Source organism: Chinchilla lanigera, unplaced genomic scaffold (assembly GCF_000276665.1).
Source record: "Chinchilla lanigera isolate Chin_1 unplaced genomic scaffold, ChiLan1.0 scaffold00005, whole genome shotgun sequence".
In the NCBI taxonomy this organism is placed as follows: Eukaryota; Metazoa; Chordata; class Mammalia; order Rodentia; family Chinchillidae; genus Chinchilla; species Chinchilla lanigera.
Window position 1 is genome coordinate 8851340 of NW_004955406.1, and position 13538 is coordinate 8864877.

Here is a 13538-nt window from a genome sequence, read left to right on the forward strand (position 1 = left end):
CTATAAATTTCCCTCTGAGGACTGCTTTCATTGCATCCCATAGATTCTGGTACGTTGTATTTACATTTTCATTTGTTTGTAGAGTGCACAAATATTCTTAAGAGTATTATTCTTAGTAGCTGAAAAGTGGAAATAGCCTAGATGTTTCCATGGTTATTGCTTTGCACATCCTAGCAGACCCCTCCACCATTGCTTTTCTTCTTGCTTCTGGACATGTTGGGCTCTGACTGAGCACTGTATTACTACACACTATCACACTGTACAGTGAGCACACAATAGTACAACTGTGATAGTGTCTAGCAGACATATGAGCTACTTCTCTGATTTGTTCACATGTAGGAATGTTGGTAATGCAGGGTCCATTTGTACCTGTGAAAATTCTCAATTTGAATGTTTGTAAGTTGGGGACTTACTGTATTATTTGGCAATACGAAGAAATAAGGCATTGATATACACCACAACATGGATGAACCTTGAAAAGATGCTAGTCAGAGCAGACCACATATTGTACCATTAAATTTATATAAAATGTTCATAATAGGCAAATCTAGATAAACAGAATGATTCCTGGTTGCTTCAGGACGACACACTGGGGAAATCTGGACATGGCCTCCAGTCATCATAGGATTTCTTCTGGGGTAATGAACGTGTTCTATATTTGATTGTGAATATGGGTGCAGAACTTTATAAATATACCAAAAATCATACAGTTGTACATTTTAAATGGGTAAATCACATGGTATAAAATTATCAAAAGAACAGCTGATATTATACCCTAGTACTAGTACATACAAGGATATACTGAGAGGTAGTGAAAGACGGCCTCAAATGTACGTAGGCAACTGGGCACACTCTGTTTATCTTCTGGAGTCAAATGTGCTATTGTCTCCAACATTTATCTTTTGTAAACCTACAGACAATAATGAGGCGGGGGAAGTTCTGGACAAAAAAAAATCTGGGACAGTGTATGTAATCAAAAGTATTACCTAGATTACAATAGAAAGCAGAAAGCTTAGAGCGAAGAGATTTCCCTGGCAACACACAGCCACTGCTAAAACTTGTAATCCACCAGAATTGGACAAATTGTATGCAACTTCAGTAAAATCTCATTTGAAATAGGGAACACTTCCGATAAATCAGAAGAGACTGTGTTTCAGTCAGTTTCCTGTCAGTGTGACAAAATACCTGAGATAATCAGCTTATAAGGAGGCAAGATTTATTTTCGCTCATGGTTTCAGAGGTCCACATAATCCTGTAGCAGCACAGTACATGGAGTGGGGGCCTGTGGTAGAGGAGCTAGCTGTTCACCTCCCAGCAAATAGGAAGCAAAAAGACAGAAAGGGATTGGGGTTCAGTATCCCTGTTCAGGGATGCCCCAACAGTTTAACTCTCTCTCACTAGGCCCCACCTTCTACACGTTCCATCACCTCCCAACAGTGTCACAGACAAGCAACCAAGCTTTCAACACATGGGCTTTTGGGAAATATTCAAGATTAAAAGCTGGGGGCTGGGGATTTAGCTCAGCGGCAAAAGCGCCTGCCTGGCAAGCGCAAGGTCGTGAGTTCAGTTTCTGGTACCGGAGAAAAACCAAAACCAAAAAAAAAAAAGATTGAAAGCTGTAGTGGCCAAATATTTCTTTCTTTTTTTTCTCCAAATGTCACTCCCTGTTCCAACAATGCCTGTACAGAGTTTTAGAGTAAGCATTCAGCATAAGATAAGATTCCTGGTGGGTGGCCTTGTAGTCCAAACCTCCAGTATACCCTCCCCACTTTAGATTATAAGTGTTGGCCTAGTTTTTTTCACCATGAGCAGTAATATCAACAACCTCATATAAGTAACATGCACCTTTCAACCAAACTTGAGCTAATCTCAAGTAAACAGTACTTGAACTTGAGAGGTCTGGTCTCTTATGTTTGTGTGAATAACATACTCCACATTATTTCAGTGAGGGCCCGCCCTCAGTTATTATATTCCTATAATGATAGTTCTCTGTGTTGTTGAGGTTAATGAATGATTGTCCTTCACATGGAAGGACACCGAGAACCTCAAATATGAATAGTTGCTCTGTTTACAGTGATGGAAAGCTAGCCATGACATACATAGCAAGAAATTAAGAGTTTTTCCTCATTTGCACGGGTGGGAAGGAACTAGCATTTGACCAAGACATCTGATAAGTGTGATGGGTCTCTCTCTTGGACTCTCCCTACCTAGCTATTTTGGGGCAAAGCATGAGCCTGAAGTAATTGTTTTCTCATTTGTTATTCTACAACAGCAGGAGCCAACTCTGCCCTTATACCCTTGTCCCAGAAGAACTATTAACAATTTCAAGTTTCCATCAGCTAGAAATATACCTGCCATACAAACCACTTTCCTGCATCACTCACACAAAGGTTGCTGATGTTTGGACAGAGTCCAGCAGAGTATTTTTCATTTACTTGAAGTTGTTTTCAATGTTTTCTTGTTTTCCAGTGATTGAAGGTCAAGTGTGGAGCAGGGGATTGTATTAATAAAGACCATGTGAAGTGAACTGCTGGAATGATTTTAACCCAACACTGACCAGAGAGTAGAAAGCACTACAAAGTAAGGTCTGTGAACAAACTGGCCATCAATAAAATGGTGCAGATTCTGGGGGAAGGCAGAGGAATCTAAGTGTGGGTATGTGTGTATGCATGGATGCGTTGTGAGTAGGAAAACCGTGGCTCACAAAAGGGAGTTTTCAACTGGAAACCTTGCTAGACATATAAAAAGAATAGTTTATTTCTTTGCTCGGTGACAGATGTCTGTTTCCTAGAAAGCTTCACTGCCTTTCTTGGAGAAGACATGGAAATTTTGCCTTCTATTCTGTTTTAGATTTAAGATGTCCTCCAAAAGTCTCACATTCAGCGGGCAGGCCTGGTTAGAGGGGTGGGTCACTAGTGTTGTGACGTGGAAGACTGTATTCTCATTCCCGGCTCTTCCCTCTCTTTCGCTGCTTGCTAGCTGCCACATAGTGAGCAGCTTTCCTCCTCCATGTTGTTCCGCCATGCACTTTTTGCCTTATAGGTGGCTAGCTATAGGCTGAACCCACTGAAGCTGTGAGCCAAAAAACAAAACAAAACAAAAAAACTCTCTTCCTTTAAATTGTGGTTGGTGAGTATTTTATCCCAATGACAGGAAAGTGATTGATAGAGAAAAACTAGTATTGGGAGTGGGGTCAGTGTTATGACTATACCTGACCATGTGGTTTAGAAGCCTTTTGTGGTTGAGAGCTGGTTTGTGCGAAGAGTTTGGAAATATTTGGAGGTGCTGGCTAGAGAAGCTTACAAGGCTATAAACTGAGTTAAATGGGAGAGTCTGGTCACAGATCAGAAGAACAAAATGCTGATAGGAACGTGGACAGTAAAGATCAGGTTAGAAGATTTCAGATGAGAACGAGGACTGTACTGGAAAGTGGACTAGAGGTTATATGTGTTTCATTCTGGCAAAATAATTGCTTATGTTCTGTTTATGTTCTATGACTTAGTATGAAGATTAGTTTAAAGGTGGTGGACTAATGAAATCTGGCAAAAGAGATTTTAAGGCAGCCCTACACTCAGGCTATGGCATGAGTACTGCTGGCTGCTTTTAGCCAGATTTATAGTGAAAATCAGAAACAAAAAGCAAAGCTAGAAGGTAAGGAAAAATTTGTTGGTGGCCAGAAAGGAAGCAACTGTAATGTGGAGACAGAGGAGAATTTGAGTGCTGAAGAGATTAGCATCATTAAAATGAACCAAGCACTTTATACAGGGACAGGAAGAAAGATACCTTGAGGGTATCTTAGAAATCAGTAAGGCCCTACCCACTGCAGACTCAAAGGTGCAAAACCATAAATGTCTCATTTTAGGAGAGAGTCTCTGAGATGACTGCTCCAGAAGGGTCATCTAGGGAACAGCTTCCTTAACATTTATTTTGCCATATTCAAGCACTTAGAAACTGCTGCATCAGGGGTCCTGGTTAATGATCAAGCTGCTGGTAGACTTTAGGATCATCCTCATGGTGCTGGTTTTCTAGAGATGCAGAATGAAGACATATGAGTCATATGTGGCCAGCTATATACCCAGATTTCAGAAGGTCTTTGGGCAGGCAAAAATGTGTGAGAGGGTCACAGCCGCTGCCAGAATCCTATGAGTGCACAGTGTGTAAAGCTGTGAGAGTCTAGTCAATGGTGCAATGGAGACCCCAAGAATCTGGAGATGCCAGGAATGTGAACTATCTGCTAAGGAATGCCACAGGCAAAGAGCAGAGCCAACCCAAAAAGGAAGCCATGTAGTTGCAACCAGGAAGGCCATAGGGGTGGGGCAGCCCAAGCCCACTGAGATTACATTTCACCACGATCCAACCTGGGCGCTAGACAAATAGCCATAGGATTTAATGTTTTCCCTGCTGGGTTTTGGTTTTACTTTGATCCATTTTCTGTCTGTTCCTCTACTCTTCCCTTTTGGAACAGGAACATTTACCCTGGGCGTTCTAACTTGGAAGTCTTTAACTTTCTGTGTCACTTTCATAGGGACATACAACTAAAACTATGCCTTGATTCTCAGAGGAGACTTTGGACTTGGACTTTTCAGTAATGCTTGAATTGTTAAGATGTTGGTGACTTTTAGAGACGGACTAAATGCATGTTGTATAATGAGGTGGACATGAACCTTTTGGACCAGATGCAGAATACTGTGGGTTATGTGTAAAGCATCCCCTGAAAGTCATTCAGAGGTGGGCCCTGGTAAGGAGGGGTGGGTCACCGTGGGCATTCTCATCCCTGACTTCTCCCTTTTCTTCCTGTTTTTTTTGGTCCCCATATGCTGAGCAGCTTTCCTCTACTGTGCAATTTGCCACAGGGTTTCTGCTTTGGAGCCAGTGACCGTGAACTGAATCCACTGAAACTGAGCCAAAATAAACCTCTCCTCCATTAAACCGTGGTTATCAGGTATTTTGTCCAAAAGACAAAAAAGTGGCTGATATACCCTTTATGCCCACCTCCACACTACTCAGACTTACTTTCTAATGAATGAGAAGGTCTGTTGAATCCTTACCACATTTAGTCTGAAAAAGTTCTACTTCATTTAACCTAATGCTTGGCTCAATAATAAATCAATAGTTTAGGATTCACACTTCAATTCTCACTCTATGGGGAGCACATCTTGATTTAGAAACTCCATAAAACATACTCATACTGCACAATCCTTCTCCAACATAATGGGTGTTATCTTGATGGTTTTCAAGTTGTGAATTCATCCTTTAGCAAATGGATAGACACTAAATAGAATGGAGTACTCTTTCCCAAAGGGTGTTCTATGGAGCCCCAGGTTTCCACAGCCAGTTAAGTTTAGGGAAATGCTTTCTACTTCTGGCTCCTTTCTGAATTTCTAAGACATCTCAACTGTAATCTCTTCACTGATATAATAACAATTTTTGGGGAGGAGATACGAAGCATCTGATTACAAGTAAATACGTTTGTTTTTAAGTAAATGGTAACAGCCTGTATTTATCTACATGAATATTAAAGGCTTTTAGTATCTCAAGTCACATGATTTGTATATAATTCTTCATCTTTGAAGTCTAAAAGTTTACAGAGTCACTTCTGACCACTAGTACTTACATTAAATATTACAGGGATAATTTTGGTTCTTATAAGGGAATATTAGAGTTTTATATGCCTTTCTTTTTATGGGCTTATAGTTTCATATTTTCCTTGTCTGAATAATGTAACCAAGAAAGTACAGGGGAGTATCCCTCATCTAAACCTGTTGGGATCAAAGGTATTCTGAAGGTATCTGAAATTTTTTTTCAGATTTTGGAATAGTTGCAAATACATAAAAAAGAGACATCCTGGGGATATGTCTTAGTTATTTGCCTTGATGCTGAGATGCAATACCTGATACCAGCAAGTTAAAGGAAGAGAGATTTATTTTGGCTCCTGGTTACAGTCCATAGTGAACTTGTCTCCAAAGTAGGACAGTAAGGTAGACTGACATGGGCAGAGGAGAAGCTGCTCACATGGCAGTAGGGAAGCAGAGAGAGAGAGAGACTGGTACCTCTGAAACTATGAGCCAAAATGAACCTCTCTTCCTATCAAATTGATTATCTCAGGTATTTTGTCACAGTGATGGAAAGAGAGAGAAAAAAGGAAGGAGGGAAAAGATAAATCTTTCTAGGCCATGCTCCCAGTGACCTGTCTCTTCTGACTAGATCTACCTCCTAATGGCAAGTCAGCTATCAACTCATCAATGGACTATCCACCGATAATTATCATGCCCCTATGATACAATCACCTTCCCAAAACCCTACCTATGAGTGCATGAGGCTTTGGGGGCACATCTAAATATAAACCATAACAGGATGGGACCCAAGTTTAAACACAAAATTTACTTATGTTTCATATATACCTTTTACACATACTCTGAAGATCATTTAGTATAATATTTTTAATAATTTTATATCTGAAAGTTTATTGATGTGGAATTTTCTACTCAGTTTCCTGTTTGCACTCAAAAAGTTTCAGATTTTAGAGCATTTCAGATTTCAGATTTTCGCATTATGGATGTTCAATCTGTATTGATTTTGCTTAAATGTCAGCTAGAAGCTCTTGACAGATAGGATCTTGGATATAGAATGCTATAGTTTGGATCTGGAGTGTCCTCCAAAGGCCCATTGTTAAGAGTTTAATACTCAGTTATGGTGTTATTGGGAGGTAGAACCTGTAGGAAGTGGGGGCTGGTGAGGGGATGTTAGGTCATTGGGGTGTTAGGTCACTGGGGGATATTAGATCATTAGTTTGGCCCCTTCCTGTCTCTTTTTTGCTTTCTGGCTGCAATAAGGTGAGCAGCTTCTCCACTGTCTGCTTCTGCTATGATGTACTGTACTGCCAAAGGCTCAAACAGGGCCAAATAGTCATAGACTGATACCTCTGAAACTATGAGCCAAAATGAACCTCTCTTCCTATCAAATTGATTATCTCAGGTATTTTGTCACAGTGATGGAAAGCTTACTAATAAATGAAGACCAAGTTCTTCAAAATAGAATCATCTACTTATCAAGAACTGTAGCACCACATTTTCCTCACACTGAAGCTTTTAGGATCCTATTCCTAGAGATTTGGCCATCTTAGTTACTTCACAGGGTATGACAGAAAGCTTACCTGCATAATGGTAATTCATAAAAATCATTTTTTATTTGAGAAAACACCAAAGTATAAAAAGATATGCTCTTTAGGGTAAAGTGTACTGCAAAGCTCTGGATAGCCTGTTATTTCCCGAATTAATCTGATCACGGACCCCATTTTCACTGAGAGCCCTCTCTTCACCTAAACTTATTAACCCTCTTTGGGGAAATGAGAATTGAGAGGAAGGCACTGGGTCAGGTTCAGCATGAATCTGCCTCACTACCTGATTGTGGCTAAGTTCCCCCTACAAAAACTGCTCTTCACAGCCTCCTCTGACATCCTTGGCCACAATGCTGATGCATTTAAATAGATTTCTTTGACCTCTCAGACACCCCTGGAAGACTGTGCTTGCAATTCTGTGAGCCGGCATGGATATGCTGACAGTCCTATGGGAGAGGCTGACCCCTGTCACAGTGTTGAGTAAAACCAGTTTAGACAGGGAGCCAAGCACAAAATGACCTCCTCCTCTCTCTGGAGCCGTATCACAACTGCTCAGTACACCACTGAGAATGAGGACATGCTGCATCCCAGACCCCGCAAACCTTTCTGTCCTTTACCTGACAGGACTTGTATGACTCTGACAGACTGGACTTGTGGTCTTAGACAAAGGATCTTTAACTACCTCTGAAGACTGCTATACTCGCACGCTGGTAAGCTGGAAATTTAGGAACCAAACTGTAACAGACCTCATAAGCAACCTCATTTTACAGTTTTGCACAGCCCTGATGGAACAATCTTCCTATTTGGAATACCGTAGCAACATACTAAGTAATTGCCTTCTCAGCCCATAAGCAGGAGATCAAAAAGGGCAACTCTAATGTCATTTAGACCCAGGCTCTGTTTTGGCTATTGACAAGGTCTTTTAGGACAGAGGGTTATTTTTTCCTACTAAATGATAGCATTTAGCATGTAGCAAGCATACACAGGTATATAGGGCCATCCATCAAATAAATAACTCACATGGGGAATCTCCAAAGGGAAAAACCGTACAATATAGGAAATGTGGACCTCTTCAATTATATGACAAGGTGAACTCAGAGATAAATGAGGGTAGCTATTAATTTTGCTTGCAAATATCTGTCATCTTTTAGCCAGGCATGGTGGCACATGCCTATAATCCCAGCACTCGGGAGGCTGAGGCAGGAGGACTGTTGTGAGCTCGAGGCCAGCCTGGGATACAAAGTGAGTTCAAGACCAGCCTGAACTGCATAGTGAGGCCCTGTCTCAAAAAGACCAAACAAATTTTTAAAAATAAAATTAAATTATAAAAAAAAAAAAAAATCTGTCATCCTTTATCAAAAGAAGAGTGGTATGGTGGAAATGCTTTTTCTTGGCAGTGCTGAGGATCAAATCCAGGGTCTCACATGCTAGGCAAGTGCCTTGTCATTGACCCCCAATCCCAGCTCTACATGGTGGACACTTTATGGGACATGGAGTTGGACAGACTAGAGTACAAATCCTCATTAGTGGGGTGAGTTTCCTAACTCCTTTGAGCTTCAATTTTCTCATCAGTAAAATGGGGATAATATCTACTTGGAAATAATATTATAAGGATCAAATAAGATAATCTGCTTAAAGCTTTTTAACTAGGGTCTAGCCGAGAAAAGATCATAAGGATGGAATTCCCTTTCACTGCAAGCTTTTTTACTGTAAATTGTTCATGGTTCACACAGGCTGATATGCTTTGAATTCTGCATAATCTTGGTATTCTTTTTTTTTTTTCCTGAACTTGGTATTCTTAAACCCCAGCCTTAGAAAGGCTTTGAGAATAATCTTGAGGGGCAAGAGGCCTTTTAAAGTGGTCTCTGGCTTACATGCATCACAATGATGACTCAGAAAAAAGACTGATGTCAGTGAACCAAAGTGCATCCACTAGAATAATCCAGTTTCTCCAAGAGGCCAAGGTGTCTCATCTTCTTAACAATATCAGGATGAATTTTCTCCCTTCTCCTGTTCTTTCTGCCCACTGCCTTACTAGCATTTACACTGCCCACAGGCAGGAACCAACGTGGGAGCCAAAGTTTGTCTTGGTAGTCACGTCCGGTCTGCTCTGAGAGAAGATTTGAGAGGCAAAAGTGTCAAACCCCGTGTGAATCTTGAGCAAAGTGGGTAGATGAATAAGCATTAATTCCAGGTTCTGAGATGGGCTGCAGATCATTGCTCTTGCTGATGCCTGGGAATAGACTTGAACTGTCAGAGCTATGACATTTTAATAGAGGTTAAATACATGTGTCTCTGGAAAAGTCAGCTTGAGGAGTATTAGACAAGTGGGATAGATGCATCTGAGAGTGAGCTTCTAGAAAGGATTACAAGGCAAGAAGAGCCAGAGGAGTGATCAGTGGTGGGAGGTGGAGAGGGAGCAGAAGAAGAAAGGCACAGAAAAAGAAGGTAGGGATATCGCCACCAAATTTATTCCAGAGTTGCCTGGCACCAGAAACACTGCAATTAGGTCCCACATAAACTTTTGGGGGAAGTGACAGACCTCAGTTCTTCACTCTGTTCCATTCTTCTCCCTCCCTGACCATAGCTATAGGTGATTCTTGTTAGGCCCAGGTAGCTCCCTGTTTCAGTGGCTTAGATCCCTCATGAACCACCCAGGTGGCACCTCAGTAGCACAGTACCTAAGCCTCCATGGTCAGCATCCTTCATGCCAGAGCCAAGAGCCCTTAACTCCTGACAAACATTAGCCACTTTTCAGGGTGGGCCCCTCACAAGAGTAAGGCCACTTCCTTAGAAGTCAGTTGGTTTTTATGAACCAAAGCCAACGAAAAAAATCACCCTTTAACAAAACCAAATCCCAGCCAACTTACTTAGATTTAAACACTTCTGTAGCCAGGGAGAATGTTGACACCATTTGGGTTCAGTATGAACAGAGGCAGGAGATTTAAGAGGACAGGATAGGATGAAGCCAAGGATTTGATTTAGTCCAGAACAGTGTGGCTTAAAACTGTACCAATAAGAAACTAAAGTTGACTTCAAACAAGGCTGGAACCTGCCTGGCTGGGGCTCTGGGCCTGCAGCTCCAGGCTTGCCATCCTCTGCATTGTCCTATACTGGCCTTGCACATACTACAGTTTGGGGCTGGCTGTGTAGAGTGTTCTGCTTGCTAGGTGTCTGTGTGGTGAAGGTTAATTCAATGCTCAACCAAAGCCCACCTATAGCACAGATGCTCTGAGCCAGCAGGGTTTTACAAGTTCCATCTGCTCTCAGAACCTCACTGTGGCACATATTTCTCATCAGTGCACCGTCCTAAACATTCTAAACTGCTGACACATGAAGGCTGGCCTTGCTTGAGATATACATTCTTCCATGCTTACACATGCTCTTATAAGGAAGTGGAAAACTCTAAGACCACTCACCGCCAGCCCGGGACTGGTACTGTGCTCGCAGAGAGGTCCTCACTTGGACTCCAGGATGGCTCCAGTGCTTCATGACGTGTCCTTCGCTGTCATTAGTGCTGAGGAGGCCTTAACAGAGCTAAGGAATTCAACCTTTAAATGCAAAACTTTGCTTCTCATCTGGGAAGCAGCCAGGAAGGAACTGGGGGGTCAAACAGGAGCCACTGTCCATTTAAACAGGCCTAAGTGGTCAGGCTTTGTCATGAGTGGGGTGATTTTTCACATTGTCTTCATTTTAATTTCATTATTGAATACTTAACTATTATGACATGGCATAGAGGCGGAGGGTGTAGCTCAGTGGTAGAGCACTTGCGTAGCATGCACAGGGTCCTGATTCCCAGTCCTGAAAAAACATTATCCAGCAGTATAATACGGCATAGCCACTGCCTGGTCAGAAGAGCTGCTGCCACAGTAATGCAGCAACGTCCCAGAAGTAACCCTACGGTGCTAGCCAGCCACATTTTTTGGCTCTGGGATTGTGGGAAAGTCCTTAGAGGGAGCCTGTGTGGCTGTTCAGAGGGGCTGAAGCAATGGCTGCTTACCAAGTGGGAGGCAGGTATTCTAATGCTCTCCTGAGCACTGGTTGCCGCCCCTCCACAGTGGCTCCTGCTAGGGAGCACGAGGGCAAGGTCATCAGGGAAGAAGCACAGCAAAAAGGAAGCCTCAGAGATCTTTTGTTGTTGTTGTTCGTCTGTTGAGACAGGCTCTTGCTCTGTAGCTCAGGCTGGCTTCAAACTCACCACCTTCCTGCCTCAGCCTCACAAGTGTTGGGACAAGTACATGCCATTGTGTTGAGTTTTAAGATTTTTGTTTTTCTTAAATCACAACATATTAATAACTAAGACCTGGATAAATTGATACTGGATTGACAGTGTTAGGATAAAATTCCTCCTGAAGCCCATTTCCCTGTCATCTAGAAGCAGCAGGCCTTTGTAAGCTCAGCTCTGAGACTCCCAGAGACTTCTGGTCTATCTCTGGGGAATTCAGCTCAATCCTCTAACGGACTGAGACTATCTCCTCCAGGTACTTCCAGCTCAGATTTCTACTCAAAACACATACACTTGTGTCTGAAGAAAGGCAAGCATGAAATATACTGCACTGAAAAGCTGAAAAGCATGGAGGGCAAGTTAATTCTCAAAGAAGAGTCAGCAGCTTGACACAGTGGAATGCACGATTCACCTCTGCGGGCAGACATTGATTTTTCCCACTGGGGAACATCACTAAATTAGTTGGTAGGTGAAGTCTGATCTCTAACTTTTTTTTTATCCATTCCCCATAGATCTTACATTTTATTGTAAGACCATGAAACAACACGAGATGAAAAGTCTTACTCAGAAACAGAAGTGGAAAGGAGAATTCACTATTTTTCTTGTTCAGAAAAAATACTTCCAAAGCCATTTCATAACTAAAACTGAAATATAAATCTAAGGTATGGGAGGATCTGTGGACTCTTCTTGTTTGGTTCCTGTTAGGAAGATAGAGCGGGGAGATGGCTTTCACCCGTAGTCATCACCAGAATCACTCTGGGCAGAGTCCAGGTCCTGCCCTGCTTCCTGTGCTAGTGTGCTAGGCACAGGCATCAATCAGCAGCTCTCCCTTCATCTCAGGAGGATGGAGAGGACAGGACGACGGAGGAATCATTCAGGTATGAAATGTTCTGCCACTTACGGGATGTGTGGCCTTAGGCAAGGTATTCAATTCTCTGGGCCACAGCTTTTATAACTCTAACCTAGAGCTAATCACTTCTGCTGTATCTAAAAGGGCAGATCGAAGATCACGTTTTCTGATTAATGCCTGACATTTCAAAACATAATTTTATAAGCCTTCTTTCAGAAAAAGAATGCAAGTTTGACAAACATAGAATGGGAAACAGGATTTTGAAAAGGGCCCATGGGGCTGGGGATTTAGCTCAGTGGCACGGTGCCTGTCCGGCAAGCGCGAGGTCGTGAGTTCGATTCTCGGTACAAAAAAAAAGAAAAAAAAGAAAAGGGCCCATGGAAATGCAGGGCTCTATGGTTTAAGCTAGTGCCATGGAATATCAACTTTGCATACTTGCCTATTTCAAATGAGATAAAAGACAAGTGTATAAACGTGCACTGAAAATGGTAAAGCATATATAAGTGCATGATACTGAATTATTCTACAGATATGTAATGCTGCATGCTGGTTTGTTGGGTATAGGAGGCAGAGCTGTGAATAACAGAGACAAGCGCCTATCCTCACGAGTCCTACAGCCTCGTGGCTCTGCAGCATCACCTCTGGTGGAATGCCCTCAGATCCTGAATATGAAAGTGAAACAGATCAGTACAGAATGACCTGAGTGCGTATCTGTAGCACCAGCCCCTCCTGGGGCTCTTGAAGAGCAAGATCTCCACACCTCACTTTCTGGTATTTGTGTTTTCCTTGATCTCAGCTTTTACCTTCTCTTCCTCCCTAACCATTGTGTTCTTACTGACTTCCATTCTGAACACTCCAGAGGCATAAACCATCCTTTCTAAACCCTTACTTTTAAATATGAATAGTCAGCAGCTTCCTACATCTGAGGGGAGCAGGTGGTATGTGAGTCAAAGAGAGAACATTGGTGAGTTACAGCTAAGGGACATGGGGTTTTCTTGGGTGCAGATACTGTAATAAAAATGTAGTAAAATTGATTGTGGTGATGGGCGCACAACTCTGAATATACCAAAAACCATTGAACTCTACACTTTCAGTGATTGAATGATATATACATCATACATCATCTCATAAAGTTTAAAAATATGAACGGACAATCAAGAAACATCTAAAATTTAAGAAAAGCTTGCAATAAGAAAAAGACCAGAATAGTGGGAAAAGAGAAGGGAAAGAAGGAGAAATTTTGTATGTATGTATATACAGGATAGTTAACATGGTTGTTCTTCTGTCTTCTATTTCTATGCTGAAAGAAACTGTCAATGAGTCTTTGGTTGACCAGTATTGCATGT

General features: G+C 41.9%; 1 protein-coding gene and 1 long non-coding RNA gene across 2 annotated transcripts in view; one reads left to right on the forward strand and one right to left on the reverse strand.

Moving 5' to 3' along the window:
- Smyd3 (SET and MYND domain containing 3) overlaps window positions 1-13538 on the reverse strand; it is a 649248-nt gene that overhangs the window by 82975 nt on the left and 552735 nt on the right. The gene's annotated exons all lie outside the window — the stretch shown is intronic.
- LOC106149854 overlaps window positions 1-13538 on the forward strand; it is a 39892-nt gene that overhangs the window by 9871 nt on the left and 16483 nt on the right. The window contains exon 2 of the long non-coding RNA XR_001236301.1: window positions 2470-2585. This is a non-coding gene — a long non-coding RNA (uncharacterized LOC106149854). The remainder of the gene's footprint in view (window positions 1-2469; window positions 2586-13538) is intronic.